Source organism: Dromiciops gliroides, chromosome 5, assembly GCF_019393635.1.
Source record: "Dromiciops gliroides isolate mDroGli1 chromosome 5, mDroGli1.pri, whole genome shotgun sequence".
NCBI lineage: Eukaryota > Metazoa > Chordata > Mammalia > Microbiotheria > Microbiotheriidae > Dromiciops > Dromiciops gliroides.
This window is the reverse complement of record NC_057865.1, coordinates 265,069,894-265,087,051: the sequence shown is the minus strand read 5'-3', so window position 1 is coordinate 265,087,051 and position 17,158 is coordinate 265,069,894. Positions and strand designations below refer to the sequence as shown.

General features: G+C 39.0%; 1 pseudogene; it reads left to right on the top strand.

The window, feature by feature from the left end:
• The first annotated feature begins 3,581 nt into the window (after positions 1-3,581).
• On the top strand, positions 3,582-16,640 carry LOC122729028 (annotated as a pseudogene).
• The last annotated feature ends 518 nt before the right edge of the window (positions 16,641-17,158 follow it).

The window sequence follows — 17,158 nt, the reverse complement described above, 5'->3', positions numbered from 1 at the left end:
GCTGCCCCATAGCATAGGGTTTTTTTAAACTTTATTTTTCTTCTTCTTCTTGTTATTTGGTCTGTGTTTTCTTTCATGGCATGATTGATATGGAAATTTTAAAAAAGAAAAAAAAATGAGCTCCTTGAAGGCAGGGAATAGTTTTTTTTTTCCTTGTATTTTCATTCCAGCTCACATTACTGTCTTTGTTGCCTTGCCTTGCCTTGTCTTAAATGAGCAGTTGTCTCTGCTACTTACATGTTTCAGAACAACTGGAATTGTGTCCCTGGTAAATTATAATTCTATGTATTCTTTCAAGATGCAGGGTAAATTATGTCTGAATCTTTATGGTTTATGTTAAAAATAGATTTCCTATTTACTGATGACATTTTGGATCCTATTTATATGTTTGTGTTGAGTTAGACATTTCCTTGAAGTGGTCCCTGAATGTTTTTGTTGTGCATTACTTATGCCCCTGTCATTGCTGACTGGGAGAGTTTCACAGGATTAAAGGTCCTTCTAAGTCCCAGCTGGTTCTCTCTTCCCACCCTTCTATTTTGTACCCAAGGCAGCTGTCTCATTGTCCCTCCTTAGTTTCTCTCATGTAGAGAGAGTTTCAATGAAGTAAAGGCTATTTCATAGGATTTCATGGTCACAAGGAGCAGTAGAGGGGGCATAAGGCAGGGGTCTAGGAGATCTGCTTTCCAAGTCTAGTTCTGAAACTGTTCTTTGACCTTGACCTTAATTTACTTCTCTTCTCAATTTATTCCTCTATGAAATGAGGTGGTTGGACTGGATATTCTTCAATCTCTTCTAAGCCTAATATGCTTCCTTGCCTCCAGGACAGGAGTCCATAACCTTTTCTGTGTCATGGACCTCTTGGACAATCTGGTAAATCCTATGCACCCCTTCACAGAATCATGTTTGGAAATATATCAAAGGAAGTACATAGGATTATGAAGGAAACCAATACAATTGCAATAGTTATCCAAATATGTTTTTTTTTTTAATTCACAGAGCCCAAGTTAATAACCCCTGGTTTAGGATACCATGAAAATTCCCAACATGACATTTAAAACCCACTACAATCTAATTCTCCCCTACTATAACTATCTCATTTCCTGTTGCTTCCATATACACACTTTCTGTTCCAGTTCAATTTGAGTGCTGGCTGTCATCTATACCCAGAATTCCATCTTTTTCCTCCATGTGTCTGGAATCCAATACCTCTTCACTTTCTCCTTTTGGAGTCTCTAGATCCCTTAGAGATTCAACTCAAATGCCACCTCCTACAAGAGGGCTATCCTCATCTCACAGTCATCAGTAGACTCAATCTCTACCTTCTTAGCATTAAAATGACTTTATATTTACTTTGAATATTCTTTGTGTTTACTTATCTGCATTCCATGCTGTCTCCCAGGAGTAGGCAAACTCCTTGAGAGCAAGGACCATTCTATTTTTGTCTTTGTATTCCCACTATCTCGCACAGAGTAGGTGCTTAAATATTCAATAAATTGAATTGAATTATGATCTCTAAATTTCCGACTAGGGTCGGGGGAGTATAACTAGGAAAAGTTCTGTAGAGTATATATCATTCCTCTCATCCCAATGTCTCCATCCTTAAATCTATCAAATTCTTCTCCATCCTCTAGGAAAAGTTCTATAGAGTATATATCATTCCTCTCATCCCAATGTCTCCATCCTTAAATCTATCAAATTCTTCTCCATCCTCTTCCTTTCTCTTCTCCCAGATCCCCCAACCCAACCCTTGGGGTCCCCTTTGCAGAAATTGTCACGTGTTTCTGCCATTTTACTGAAGCGTATAGTAGAAAAAGTACAGGATTTGGAGTTACATTACCCAAGTTCAAATCCCACCTTGGACCCTTAGTATCTATGTCACGACCTCTCTGGGCCTCAGTTTTCTCATCTGTAAAATAGATGGCCTCTAAAGGTCCCTTCTGACTCTAAATCTATGACCTTGTGTTCTTATTTCTTATCAGCCAGTGGGGATGTACCACTCTTGGAGTTCCTTCTGGATTCTGGGAGAACAATGGCAGTGTACCAAAGGAATGTGCTTGCCCCAAGTTTGCTAAAAAGAAAAAAAAGTCCAGATGGACAGAGGAGCAAAGGTCAAAGTTTCAACTGCCTAGCTAAGCATACCAGAAAGGGATGAAATCTTTAGCCCAGTGCCTTATACATTCGAGGGGGCTCAGTAAATATTTGTTGAATTGAATTTCCTGAATCGAATTCCAATTAGAAGGCTGGAAGAACTGCCAAGACATGGCTCAGCAAAAAAAGAAGGGGGGAAGACAAGACTCCTATCTCAACAGAACACACCAGCCTCTTGCTCCTTAATTCATCCTATATAGCTCCTTTACTTTCTGTGAATTATTACAATGTACCATTGGCTTATTGTTTCTGGGAGTTCCAGGGCCTGATGATTCAAACTGGACTCAATACTAAGGTGAAAGGAGTTTGATTATAGCAGGGAATTCTCAAAGGAAGGGTGACAACTGAGAATTATTCTGTATACCACAGCATAGCATTGGGCCTTGAACTGCATCTCTAAAACTAGGGAAGCAATCACCACCATAGAAAGCATTTGTTGGGGATCTCAAGTACAACTAGTAAAGAGTCAGAAAGAATTCCCATGGATATCTATAAGAATTTATCTATATCTAAATAACCTACATATTTATTATCTACACAGATATATAGAAAAATAACTAGGTGGTACAGTGGATAGAGCACTGGGTCTGGAGTCAGGAAGACCTGAGTTTAAATCCTACACTTACCAACTGTGTAAGCCTGGGGAAGTCACTTAATTTCTGTTTGCCTCAGTTTTCACATCTGTAAAGTGGGAATAAAAATAATACCTACTTCTCAGGTACTAGGTATTAGAGGCAGCTAGGTAGTGCAGTGGATAGAGTGCCATTTCTGAAGTCAGGAAGACTCAACTTTTGAATCCAAATCTGGTCTTAGATACTTCCTAGCTGTGTGAACCTGGGCAAGTCACTTAACCTTGTTTGCTGCAGTTTCCTCATCTGTAAAATGAGCTGGAGAAGGAAATGGCAAACCCACTTCCGTATCTCTGCCAAGAAAATCCCAGATGAGGTCACAGAGAGTCAGACGCAACTGAAGAACAATTTAACAACAACAACAACAAAAACCTCTCAGGGTTGTTATGAAAGTCAAATGAAATATAAATTATAAAGCACTTAGCACAGTGCCCGTAATAGGTACAATGTAAAAGTTAAACAGACATATATGTGCATATGCATAGGTATACATATATTATGTGTACAAGTATACATAGATGTATGATGATATATTTTAAATTATACATTATATATTAATACATTTTAAGCCCCCTTGTGCTACGCACCCACATGCAGATATATTGCTTCCAAAGCTCAGCTACCCCAAAAATACCATAATAAGTCTCCAGAGCTTTGAGGCAGGTACTATAATTGGAGCATATTGTAGCCTCCTTGGCTCTCAATAGGCCTTGGGCTTTCCTTTTAAGCTGAGCCTGTATTATAGGACAAAGAGCTTTATCTCTTGCAACAAGGAAAGCTAAGAATAACAGCCCTTTATGAGTCATGCAAACACATTCCAGCAGGGGCTTTTTTTCTTGGAAACATCTGGATCAGCTCTTCCTGTCCTTGTCTTCCACCTCAGCCCAGGTAAAACTGACATGCGAGGGATAAAGGACAGTGGCTATTTTTATTCTATTGAATTTCATTAGAGGAACTGTGACAACAACAAAAACAAAATTCATAAGGATAAACAATATTTTCTTTCCCTGGCTTTGGGTTAAGAGACAGAGAGTGTCCAGAAGTGACCTCTGGGGAAGAGGCTTACAGGCAACATCTTTAACTTGGGGCCAATTTCTTAGTCCAGCTGTGAATGGTTTCTCTGCCAGTATTTCTTGTGGGGAACATCGTTTGAAGGAGGGACACATGGTCGAATTGGAAAGCAGCCCGGTGGAGCAGAACCCTGGCACCCTCTCTTGGTGCACTGTTACCAATCCTTACAGCTTCCATGTTGTCCCTTAAGGACAGGGATAGAGAATGGGTTTGTCTTGTGCCAGGAACTCCTGGCTGAGAACCCAGCTTTTACCAATGGAGGTCAGTAACTTTCGGCCTTAGAAGATGCTAGAACATTACTTGATCAGGGCCATACAATTAGTGTCAGAGATGGAACATGAATGCATTGCTTCCTGTTTCTCTTTATCTGCTCCACCACCCTGCCTCTCCTATGTATTTGTAAACCCTATTGCCAGATTCATTGAATTAAGAGCTTTTTTCATTTCTCCAAGATTTTTTTAAAAATTATAATTGCCCATTAAAATGTAAATGAAAGAGAAGTGAGAAGTTACCCATCATCCCTTTCCAGGCACATGCTGTTTTTCTAATTGGTGCTTGCTAGTTGAAGGTTTCTTGTGAATTGAGGCAGAGAGTTGTCTAACTAGGATCTCCCATACTGAAGAAAAATGTGAACTCGGTGATGTCACTGTGAACATAAAACCTTGGAGGACTATCAGAGGGATGAGGTCTAGTTTCACACGCTCCATAAAAATGTCCTGCTTTCTCAGCTTTGACTTCCTGCATTGAATTTGGAGTGAATACTGGCTATATATAATACTGAGTGGGTGTGCAGTTTTGAAGAATTACTTTCCTTTCTTCCATCCCTACCAAAATATGGGAACCAAGAAAGAAAAAGAGATGCTACAGATGTAGGTGGGTTGCAATTACAATATATATATATATATATATATATATATATATATATATATATATATATATATATACACACACATATATATATACACACACACACACACACATATATATATACATATATATATATTTCATGGGACTATCTTTTAGCCTCTGTTGTTCCCCCCACCCCCTGGGGTGAATTGGAATAGTATTTCTAACTGTAAAGTTAAAAAAAATAAAAGCACTTAGCTATCCATGCTAATGTGTGTATGTGTTTAAAGTAGGTTTTATTGATACCTCTTATTTTTACATTATAATCATTTCTGGATATACCTACACTGTCACCCTTAATTTACTGAATTGAATCCTGAAAGAACAATTTGAAGTAGATCTGGAGTTTAGAAGTCCTGGAGGTCAGATCCTAGCTCTGTCACTCATTACCCATGTGACCTTAGACAAATGACTTAACCTTCCTAGGGTTTAGTCACCTCATTCGTAAAATAAGAAGTTTGGATCAGAAGGCCTTTGAGGTCCCATCTAACACAAAATCTATGATGAGAATGAAGAACAGTTAAACAGAGATAATTTGTATAGTGACCATGTCTGATAATGTATGGAATACTCTGCCAATTTACTCCTTTAGGTCTTCTACTCATTCAGTCTTGTCCAATTCTTCATGACTTCATCGACCACAGAATGCTAGGCCCTTCTATCCTCTGCTATCTCTCAAAGTCTGTCCAAACTCATGTTTTTTGCTTCCATAACACTATCTTTCCATCTCACCCCCTGCTGTCCCTTTCTCCTTTTGCCTTTAATCTTTCTTCCAATAGGAGGGAGTTATTGTTTCATTCATTCTTCTTGATAAAGTTTTCAAAGACTCAGAATTGAGTAAATACTTTTTTTTTTGACAGAGGAATGAGATAAAATTTCATAGGATGATCTCACAAGGGAATTTCATTCCTAGCAATCTCCTAAAAATCCTAAAAATCAAGGATGGGGACCACCTTCGCCCTAAATGTTGGTGACTCTGGTGCTCTTGTTAGCTATTCAAAAGTTGTCCCCTTCTCTCTCAGTCTCTCTCTCTAGAACTGTTTCCCTTTCTCCCTCTCTCAGAGGTCTCTCAGTCAATAAGGAGTCACATCTCCTTACATAAACACGGTATGCAGCATCACACAATCATCCTTCAGGGAACTTCACACACTACCTGAGCAGGGGTGTTACATTTAAAACAAAGCTCACATATAGCTCATCTCTAAGGTCTTCCTAAAGTGGGGGTCATATGGTTCCTTCTAGAAAATGCTACTCAACATGCAATACATATGTCAGGTATAGGAGAATTATTTAATTCTACCAGTACAAAAATTGCTTAAAATGAAAAAAAGATGAGAGGTGGAGCCAAGATGGGAGAGTAAAAGCAGGGACTTGCCTGAGCTCTGCCCAATACCCCACCAAATACCTTCAAATAATGCCATAAGACAATTCCTGGAGAAACTACAAAAAGCCAGGGTGAAATAATTTTCCAGCCAAAGACACTTAGAAGGTCAAGAGGAAAGGTCTGTTATATTGGGCTCAGAGTGGAGCACAGTCCAGTGCAGGCCATTCCAGTGCAGACCCAGCCACAGCCACAGCAAACCAGGAGCGGCAGCAAATTCTTATAGAATTCAGCCCACAGACAGTAAGGGGGTCAAATAATTGTCCAGAAAGAGATTACAGGGATCTCTTTGCTAGCACTGAGGCAGGACTCTATTGTTTTGCCCTTATTCTCATCTAAGTCACAGTCTTGGGTGGCAGTCCCAGGTGGGGAAGGAACACAAGCACACAAGAGCTTGCAGCCACACTGGAGAAGTTCTCCATTCATAGCTCCAGAGCAGAAAAGCAGGCCTGTTGGTTGCTTGCAGATCAGATCATAGGCCAGGAGAGTAGTAAACATACTTCTCCTTAAATCATACCAACTTGGAAGACCTAAAAACTTACATATGCCTAGGAGTATCTCTGTAAACAACTGCACAAACCCCCTGAAACATGGGACAGTGTGCCCTCCACCCTGGAAGCAGTGCCCCACTTTAACAAAGAGTAAAAAGTCAAGAAAGTGACTGGGAAAATTCACAAACAAAAAAAAATGCTGACCCTAGAAAATTTCTATGGTGATAAGGAAGATCAAAATACAATATCAGAAGAAGATAACAAAGTCAAAGCTCCTACATTCAAAGCTTCCAAGAAAAATATGAATTGGTCTTAGGTCATGGAAGTGCTCAAAAAGGACTTTGAAAATAAAGTAAGAGAGAGAGAGAGGAAAAAATGGATAGAGAAACGAGGGTGATGCAAGAAAATCATGAAAAAAGCCAATAACTTGGTAAAGGAGACAAAAAAAAAATACTGAAGAAAATAACATCCGAAAAACCAGACTGAGCTAAATGGTAAAAGAAGTACAAAAAAACAGTGAGGAAAAGAATGCCCTGAAAAGCCAAATTGGCCAAATGGAAAGGGAGGTACAAAGCTCTCTGAAGAAAATAACTGCTTAAATATTAGGATTGAGCAAATGGAAACTAAAGACTTTATGAGAATTCAAGAAACAATAAAGCAAAACCAAAAGAATGAAAAAAAAGAAGGCAATGTAAAATATCTCCTTGGAAAAACAGCTGGCCTGGAAAATAGATCCAGGAGAGATAATTTGAAAATTATTGGACTACCTGAAAGCCATAATAAAAAAAAAAAGAGCCTAGACATCATCTTCTAAGAAATTGTCAGGGAAAATTGCCCTGATATTCTAGAAATAGAAGGTAAAATAGAAATAGAAAGAACCCACTGATCACCTCCTAAAAGAGATCCCAAAATGAAAACTTCCAGGAATATTATAGCCAAATTCCAGAGCTCCCAGGTCAAGGAGAAAATATTGCAAGCAGCCAGAAAGAAACAATTCAAGTAATGTGGAGCCATAGTCAGGATAACACAAGATTTGGCAGTTTATACATTAAAGGACCAGAGGGCTTGGAATATGATATTCCAGAGGGCAAAGGAGCTGGGATTACAACCAAGAATCATCTACACAGAAAAACTGAATATAGTACTTCAGGGGAAAAAATGAATTCAATGAAAGAAAGGACTTTCAGGCATTCTTGAAGAAAAGACCTGACCTGAATAGAAAATTTGACTTTCAAATACAAGACTAGAGAAGCATAAAAAGGTAAACAGGAAAAAGAAATCATAAAGGATATTAAAAGATTAAGCTGTTTACATTCCTACATGGGAAGATGATACTTGTAACTCATAAGAACTTTCTCATTATTAGGGCAGCTGGGTGGAGTATATTTAGATAGAGGGCACAGGTGTGAGCCGAATATGAAGAGATTATATCTTTAAAAAATAAAATTAAGGGGTGAGAGAGGAATGCACTGGGAGAAAGAGAAAGGGAGAGGTGGAATGGGGTAAAGTATCTTACATAAAAGAATCAAGAAGTAGCTTATATAGTGGAGCGGAAGATGGGGGAGGTGCTGGGGAGTGAGTGAACCTTACTCTCATCAGAATTTGCTCAAAGAGGTAATAACATACACACTCAATTGGGTATAGTAATTTGTCTTACCATGCAGCAAAGCAGGAAGGGATGGGGATAAGGGGGGAGGGGAGTGATAGAAGGGAAGGCAGACTAGGGGAGGGGGCAGTTAGAAGTAAATCACTTTTGGGAGGGGCAGGGTAAAAGGGGATAGAGAATAGAGTAAATGTCATGGGGAGGGAATAGGATGGAGGGCAATACAGTTAGAAATGGTTACTGTGAAATAATTTTGAAGCAAATTTGACTGACAAAGGCCTCATTTCTCAAATACATAGAGAACTGAGTCAAATTTATTAGGATGAGAGCAATTCCCCAATTGATAAATGATCAAAAGATATGAAGAGTTTTCAGATGAAATAATCAAAACTGTCTATAGCCATATGAAAAATAGTTCACTGACTCAGTATTGATTAGAAGGTTGCAAGTCAGGGAAATTCTAGACTACTACCTCATACTTATTGGGTTAGATAATTGAACAGAAGAGGAAAATGACTAATGTTGTAGGGGATATGAGGAAAGTGAGATATTAATGTGCAATTGGTGGAGTTTTAAACTGATTCAAACATTCTGTAGAACAATTTGGAAGCATGGCCAAAGGGCTATAAAGCCAGACATACTCTTTGACCTAGTAATACGACTATTAGGTTGGTGTCCAAAAAGAGATAAAACCCCAAAAGTTAAAGGACCTATATGTACAAAAATATTTATGGCAGCCCTTTTCTGGTGCAAAGAATTAAAAATTGAGGAGATGCCCATCAATTGACTGAACAAATTGCGGGATGAGATTATGATGGAACACTAATGTGCTATAAGAAATGATGAGCAGAATGTTCTCAGAAAAACCTGGAAAGACTTATATGAGCTGATGCAAAGTGAAATGTACTATATACAAAGTAACAGAAATATTGTAAGATGATCCGCTATGAATGACATAGCTATTCTCAGCAATACAAGGACTTATGAAAAATGCTTTCCATCTCCAGAGAAAGAACTGATGGTGTCTGAATACAGATTGAAGCATATTTTTTAAGCTTTTTTTCTTAAGTTTTTTTGGTCTGTTTTCTTTCACAACCTGACTAATATGGAAATATCTTGCATGGCTACACATGTATAATTTATATTGAATTGCTTGCATTCATGGGGGTTGGGGAGGGAGTGAGGAAGAGAATTTGGAACACGGTTTTTAAAATGGATGTTGAAAATTGTTTTTACATGTAATTGGGGGGGAAATAAAATAAAATTCTAAATTAAAAGAAAGACTCATTAGAATGTATTAAAATACAGATATAAAAATATCTCCATTAGCCCATTACAATCCTATTCTACTTGGAGAGTAAAGATTTTCTTCTGGGATTATGGAACATATATTTAACTTTAATCATTTGAGCAGCTCATGAGGTCTAGATTTATACCCTTGACTATATTCTCTCTTTCTTTAAAAATTTATTTATTTATTTATTTAGAATTTTCCCAAGTTGCATGTAAAAAACAAATTTTCCCATCAATTTTTTTTTGTGGGTAAATGGGGGTTAAGTGACTTGCCCAGGGTCACATAGCTAGTAAGTGTCAAATGCCTGAGGCCGGATTTGAACTCAGGTCCTCCTGAATCCAAGGCCTGTGCTCTATCCACTGCGCCATCTAGCTGCCCCCCCACATCAATTTTTTAAAACTTTGTGTTTCAGATTCTCTTCCTCCCTCCCTCCCCACTTCTCCTTAAGAACTCAAGCAATTCAATATGTTATACATGTGCAGTCATGCAAAACATTTCCATATTAGAACTAACAAAAAATTATACTTCAATCTGTATTCAGATAGCATAAGTTTTTTCTCTGTAGATGGATTGAATTTTTCATAAATCCTTCTGATAGCATCTTGCTCATCATTTCTTACAGCACAGTAGTGTTTCATTCTAATCTCTGGATTCTCTTTAATCCCTTAACTACATGATCACAATGTGTGGCCATCTTCTTCTTCAAGAAGTCTTCCTCCTGCTAGTTTATTGATGCCAAAATCCAAAACTAGAAATCTAGAAAATGCTGATGGAATTCTCTAATAGAGTGGGAATGCAAGGAAAATGTTTTTCTTCAAACTTTTTAGAGATTTAAGAATTGGTGTTTCTTCTAGGCTCAGGTGCCAATCATCTTTATTTTGTAAGTAATATTTAATGTTTCCCCACAATTACATGTAAAAACAATTTTTTTAACATTTCATTGGTATTTTTTAAAGTTTTGAGCCCCAAATTCTATCCCTTCCTTCTTCCCCTCCTCCCCACAAGGTAAGTAATCTGTTATAGGGTATACTTGGGCAATTATGCAAAACATTTTCATATTAGTCACTTTGCCAATTGTCTTTAATACAACTCTCCAGTCAAAGGAACTAATCATGTAATTGTATCAAAAGTGTATATCGTTCAGCATGGAGACAGAATGCACGTGTAGTGATGTAGTTAGATGACTCATTGGTTAGAACTCTGGGCCAAAAGCCAGGAAGACTTGAGTTCAAGTCTGGGTAAGTCATTTAACTGCTATTTCCCTCAGTTTCCTCATCTGTAAAATGATTTGGAGAAGGAAATGGCAAACCACTCTTTATCTCTGTCAGGAAGACTCCAAATGGGGTCATGAAAGGTCAGAAGCGACTGAAGAACAACTACAGCTACCATTATGCATAATGAGATGCAATAATTAAAAAAAAATGTTTCATGGTTTTCTTTTTTTGTTTATACTGTCTGTCCCTCTTAAACTTCCTTCTCTGGTTGGACCTTCCCTTCCCTGGATGGAATAATGCCATCTCAACTTTGACAAAGCCTAACAACATAGCAACCGTTCCTGATAGGCATACAGTGTTCCATATCTGCAGTTCCCAGCTCTTACTGGTCTTGTTTCCTCATCAGGACTCCAGCACTGAGATTGTTCAATCCCAATTCAGTCCATCAACAGGTGCTCACTCTGTGCCAGTATGGAGCTGAGAGCTGCCCTTTACTCTCGTTAATCATTAACAATGTGAGCGCTTCATGGCTTCTTCAATAGAGAGATGGCCTTGTGGTCAATGTATCCTTGGTTTTAGCCTTGACGCTGAAACCTATTGGCTGCGTGACCCTGCGCACAGTCACTTAACCTAGGCCAGTGGTGTCACACTCAAATAAAAATGGAAGCTGCCAATCAAAACATAAGGATTCCCGTTGACGTATACTGACTTAATTTTAAAATATAATGTTATTTATGTGTTATTGTATTTTTATTTACTCTGTAATTTCCTGATTACATTTTATTCTGTTAAATTTGGCAACAGCAAAAGGTTATGCATACCTATTTTAAATACCTATATACCCAGGGTTGTATAAAAATTTCTCAGGTAAAAGGAGTTGTGAGTGGAAAAATTTGAAGAAGCCCTAATCTAGGCAACTCTGGAACTATAAGGTATATCGAAGGAATTTCCGCATCCCAATGAAATCATGAGTACAATCCCTACCTGTTTCCCTATCTCTATGAATTACAATTCTGAGGTTTTGGACTTGCAGGGCAAAACTCTAGAGTAGCCTGAGTCAGATTAAAATGTAATTGGGAAGAGTTTAACAAAAATAAATAAAAATACAATACAACATTGATAATGTTAATTTGAGGTTTGCTAACCTGGCAGGGATCTGTTTTTAACTGAATGTGACACCACAGATTAACATTTTTGTGGCCTTAGTATAGGATAGGCAGAATTTTATTGTGGGCCGGCCTCAGAGCCAGGAAGACCTGGCTTCAATCCCTATCTCCAACAGATACTGGCTCAATAACCAGGAACAAGTCGTTTTACTTCTTAATGCTCTAGACAATTCTGTAATACCATAGGAGGCAAAGAAATGTCCAACCTTCATTCTATAATACCATAGGAGGCAAAGAAATGTCCAACCTTCATTTGTAAAGGAAGTTCCTCACTGAGAGATTCTTACATCAATAAAATCACAGCTCCAGTCTCCATTGCTGTTTCACTATAGCACTGCTTTCATCCCTCTATATCCCTCCATACAAGCCACCCCATCTTTCTTTGAATCCCTCCTATGCTGTGTCTTTATTGCACAATAATAAGGAATCTAATAATTGTGGGCAATCCTTTCACAACTGAGAAACCTCTTGTGGCCAAAGAAAGTGATAATTAAAAGAAGTGTGTCCTTTTCATCCCTGTGAATGCTGGTTGCCACATTTTCTTCCTTGCTGGCTTTAATTCTTTGTACTCCTTAGCCACAGAAGAACAGAAGGAATAGAAATATGCCTGTGGGGCTTTTGTTCCTCTGCCCAGAGTGACTTTTTCTTGGAATTTATTTCCAGCCATCTTTATTGAAATTACATTTCTCACATACAGTTTTGGTTCTGTCCACCCAGCTGCTTAGCTTTCTAATTTCTTCCCCTCCCTTAGCCACCTCCTTATTTTCCAACCAAGAATGTCCTTTCTCAACTGCCTCTCTCTTCTTTTCTGTTTCCCTTGTGTCTCTTTACCCACCAACCCATATGTCTAGCAGCAAGAATAGATATAATTTCCAGATTAAATTTCTTTCAAATCATGACCATGCTGTGATTCATCACAGTTAATCACATTTGGAGGTTGTCTGTCACTTTGTAGGAAAAAAAATTGACATCATAAACTGACTGAGAAGTAAATGTTTCATTCATTCCATTTTTGAATGGAAAGAAACTTGGTGCAGGTGAAAGATCTGGAAGCTGAGTTCCAATTTTGGCTCTGTCATTTATTTCCCAAAGTGTCACCTTGGACAAGTCACTCGACCTTTAATAATCATGATCATTGGGGCAGTTAGGTTGTGTAGTGGATAAAGCACTGGCCCTGGATTCAGGATGACCTGAGTTCAAATCTGACCTCAGACACTTGACACTTACTAGCTGTGTGACCTTGGGCAACTCACTTAACCCTCATTGCTCTGCCCCCCCCAAAAAAACCCCAATAATGATCATTATCAGCTTCTTCATCATCTAGGACATGGTTTCCTGATGTGTAAAATGAAGCAGTTGGATTCAACTGCCCTCCAATCCTTTCTAGCTCTAAATTTAGTATCATATGAAATAGTATGACATACAACCTCAGAACCAGGGTGACATGGGTTCAAGATTTGCCCATGACACATACTGTCTGTGTTATCCTCGACAGGCCATTTATTCTCTGTGCTCCAGGTACCTCCTTTAGTCTTAGGAAACGGGTTCAGCTGCATTAGTAGTAGATGTTTCATCACCCGGGAGATGCCTTTTGCAATGAAATCACAGGTCTAGTCCCTATCTCCTCTCCCTGATTTTCATTATAAAATTGAAGAAGTGTTGCTTTTAAGGAGTAGAATCTTGGTCAGAAATTTCATCAATGAAAGCATTTGAAAATAATCTCCAATTATCTCTACATTATCATGGGATGAATGATCATATTTGAATATGCTCACTGACATGGTTCTGCAGTTAGCTTATTCATACTGGGTCTTTGGGATGCCTATAGTTTTTATTAGAAGCCATGAATGAGAGTCAGTTCAAAATGGGAAAGCTGGATAGCTTGGGATGTTCCCTCTTCAAGGGAAAACCCACAGAGCCATCGAGGAATTGAATTAAAATAGAAGCTGGAAAGGATAGTATTTGAAACTTAAGTACTTTTCTCCCTGTGTCAAGGAAGTTTTTTTTTTTTTTTAACAATGAATTCCCTGTCTCCAGAAGGCTTTTGTTGATAGGGACCAGTTTTGTCTTAGTCTTTGCATCAGTCTGAAAGATGTTTTAGACATTTTCTAGCCCAGAGAGGGATGGCTCTTGAGGAAAGAAGCAGAGCAAGGAAGTTGAAAGTCAGTCAGTTGACAAGCATTTGTTAAATGTTTACCATGTACCAGGCACTATGATACATGCTGAAATATACAAAAGAAAGGCAAAAATGTCCCTGCCTTCAAGGAGCTTACCTTCTAATTGGAGGTGCAACATGTAAATAACTACGTACATACAATAGCAAAATAGAAACCTCTTTTCCATTAAAATGACGTGAGGAGTAGAGATGTGAGAATTGGAATGGCACCTCTGCTGGAGAGATACTGAGAGACCATATGACTTTAGCATCCAGAAGTTACATCTTTCGAACCACCTGTGGGACTTGTCAATCAGAGCTACCAGCCAATTTAGCTTGGAGCTATGTGTGTGGACACCCCTGTTTCCTGTTGGAGCGAGGATGTTTGTGGGAGGTGGAAGGAAGCCAAAGGGGTCATTCTTTTGCCCAGACCCCATGTGGAGTGGAGCAGAGATGCTGGCTCCCTTAGATAGATAGATGAAGGCATCTTGGTCTCTTTTCTCTTCTCACTATATTCTTATGCTCCTTAATAAATACTTAAAAGTCTAAACTCTTGCCTAAGGCTTAGAATTTCTAGTGACTACTCATTAGATTTGTAGACCAGTTTATTTAGAATTTTAGCACCTTACTGATAGCAACTTTACAGAAGGACGCAAGACAAAATAAATTTACATAAGTGTACCAAGTGTAAACCAACTCTGTACTTGCTATAGGAGTAGAGATATGGTCTTTTTCTAGAGTTTACCATGTTGTTTAGGACCCATTACTTTTGCCCATCATCATCATCCGTCACTCATATCCATCAAATCCTCCTCCTCATCATCCTCAGCCAGTCCTCCTCATTGCCAATTAATGCTCATCTTCTTCATTCAATCCTCAGAGTTTACCATATTGTTGGGATAAAAACAAAACTTGGTAAAATTAACTTCCCCTTTTTAAAATCACAGTCTGGTTAGAAATTGTGTGTGCTTTCTAATTTAGAAAAAGAGATAAGAAAAGTGCTTTTTTTTTTTTTTCCCCAGGGCAATGTGGGTTAAGTGACTTGTCCAGGGTCACACATCTATTAAGTGTCAAGTATCTGAGGCCCAGATTTGAACTCAGGTCTTCCTGAATCCAGGGCTGTGCTTTACCCCACTGTGCCCCCTAGCTGCCCCCAAGGAAAGTGTTTTGATTTTCTTTTTAAAGAAAGTGATGAAGTCCCATGAGATACTCCATCGTCAAATGGATTTATGATCTCATTGATTCAAGAGTTTCCTTCAATGATGCAGGTTGCAACCCATTCGCTGCCTGCCCATCTTGTGAAGCTCTTGTCCATGTTGTCCCAAAAGATAGACAAGGCAGATTCACTCCAGCTCGCTGGAGGCTTTTCTCTCTTTCCCCCAACATCAGGAGGGAATCAGTGGAGCATACAGGTCATCCACTGTCATCCTTTGCCATATTATACTTATTATCTATTATTATTATTATTATTATTACTTATTATTATTATTATTATTCTTATTATATTCTGGACCAGCCCATCTTTTCTTCTTATCATGCAATTCTGTTACTCGGGTTCTTCTTCAGAGTTCCCTGTTATTTAGACATTGCCATCTGCTCAGACCCACCATTGTTCTCTGTGTGATGCTTATCTTTAGTTCTTCAGCAGCAGCAACATTCCATGTCTTGCTCCCACATAGCAACACCAGCAAGACTATGGTATTGAAACGATGAATCTGCTCTTTCCCTTTCTCAAGATGGCGGACAAAAAAACCTCAAAAAGAACTAAGGGGGGAAAAATAGGTCAAAAAAGAAAAAAAAGGAAAGAAGGCCAAAAAGGAAGATGTGGCGGAGAAGGTGGTGAAAAAGCCTCAAAAGTATTGCAGCCACAACCCGGGTTCCTGGCCAGAGGGATCGGCAGATACTCAAGGTCGGCCACATATTCCCGGGGGATCATGTACAAGCGCAAGTACACTTCACCCAAAACCCGGAGTGAAAGGAAAAAGAAAGAGAAAATACCTGCACCATCCTCAAAGCCAGTTGGTGGAATAAGAATGGAGGAAAACCGCAAGTGGTGAAGATCCGCCAAAATGCCTAGGTATTACCCTACTGAGGATGTGCCTAGAAAGCTACTAAGAGACTGCAAAAAGCCCTTCAGCCAGCACCTGAGGAGACTCCGATCTAGCGTCACCGCAGGCAAGGTTCTGATCATGCTCATTGGCCGCCACAGCGGCAAGTGAGTGGCTTACAGTTACTGGTGACTAGACCTCTGATCATCAACGTGTTTCCTCGTGAAGAACCCATTAGATATTTGTCATTGCCACCTCTAGCAGGGTGAACCTTTCAGGTAGTGAAAATTCCAAATCATCTTAGTGAGGCTTACTTCAAGAAGAAGAGGCTCTTGTAAACCTAGTCACCAAGAACGAGAGATTTTGACACAGAAAGAGAGAAATACGATATTACAGAGCAGCACAAGGCTGACCAGAAAGCAGTGGACTCTCAGATCCTGCCCCCAAATCAAGAAGATTCCTCAGCTCTCTGGCTATCTGTGTTCTGTATTCTCTCTGTCCAACAGAGTCTATCCACGCAAACTGGTGTGTTAAAATGCTTGGCAAAGAACTCTTATTAAAATATTTGGGGGCAGCTAGGTGGCGCAATGGATAAAGCACTGGCCCTGGATTCCGGAGGACTGAGTTCAAAGCCAGCCTCAGACACTTGACACTTACTAGCTGTGTGACCCTGGGCAAGTCACTTAACCCTCATTGCCCTGCAAAAAAAAACAAAAAAGAAAAGAAAAAATATTTGGAATGATTAAAAAAAAAAAGAAAAGATAGATCTTAGCCTTCACAGGAATCTTGCGGGGTGGAGAGTCAGTAAAAGAGCCCCTCCCTGCCTGTGATTTCAAAATTTTCCAAACCACTCTTTTCTTCCTATTCAAGTGTGCTTTATATCTATGCTAGGCTTTCATAGTCATTAAATTTTAAAGATGGAAGGAACTTTTGAGAACATCTAGTCCAATCTTTTCATTATATAGATGAGAAAACTGAGGCTCAGAAATGGTTAACTGATATGGTCCAATGTGACAGCCTTCTGTAACTTCTCCATCACATATCTTGTATAT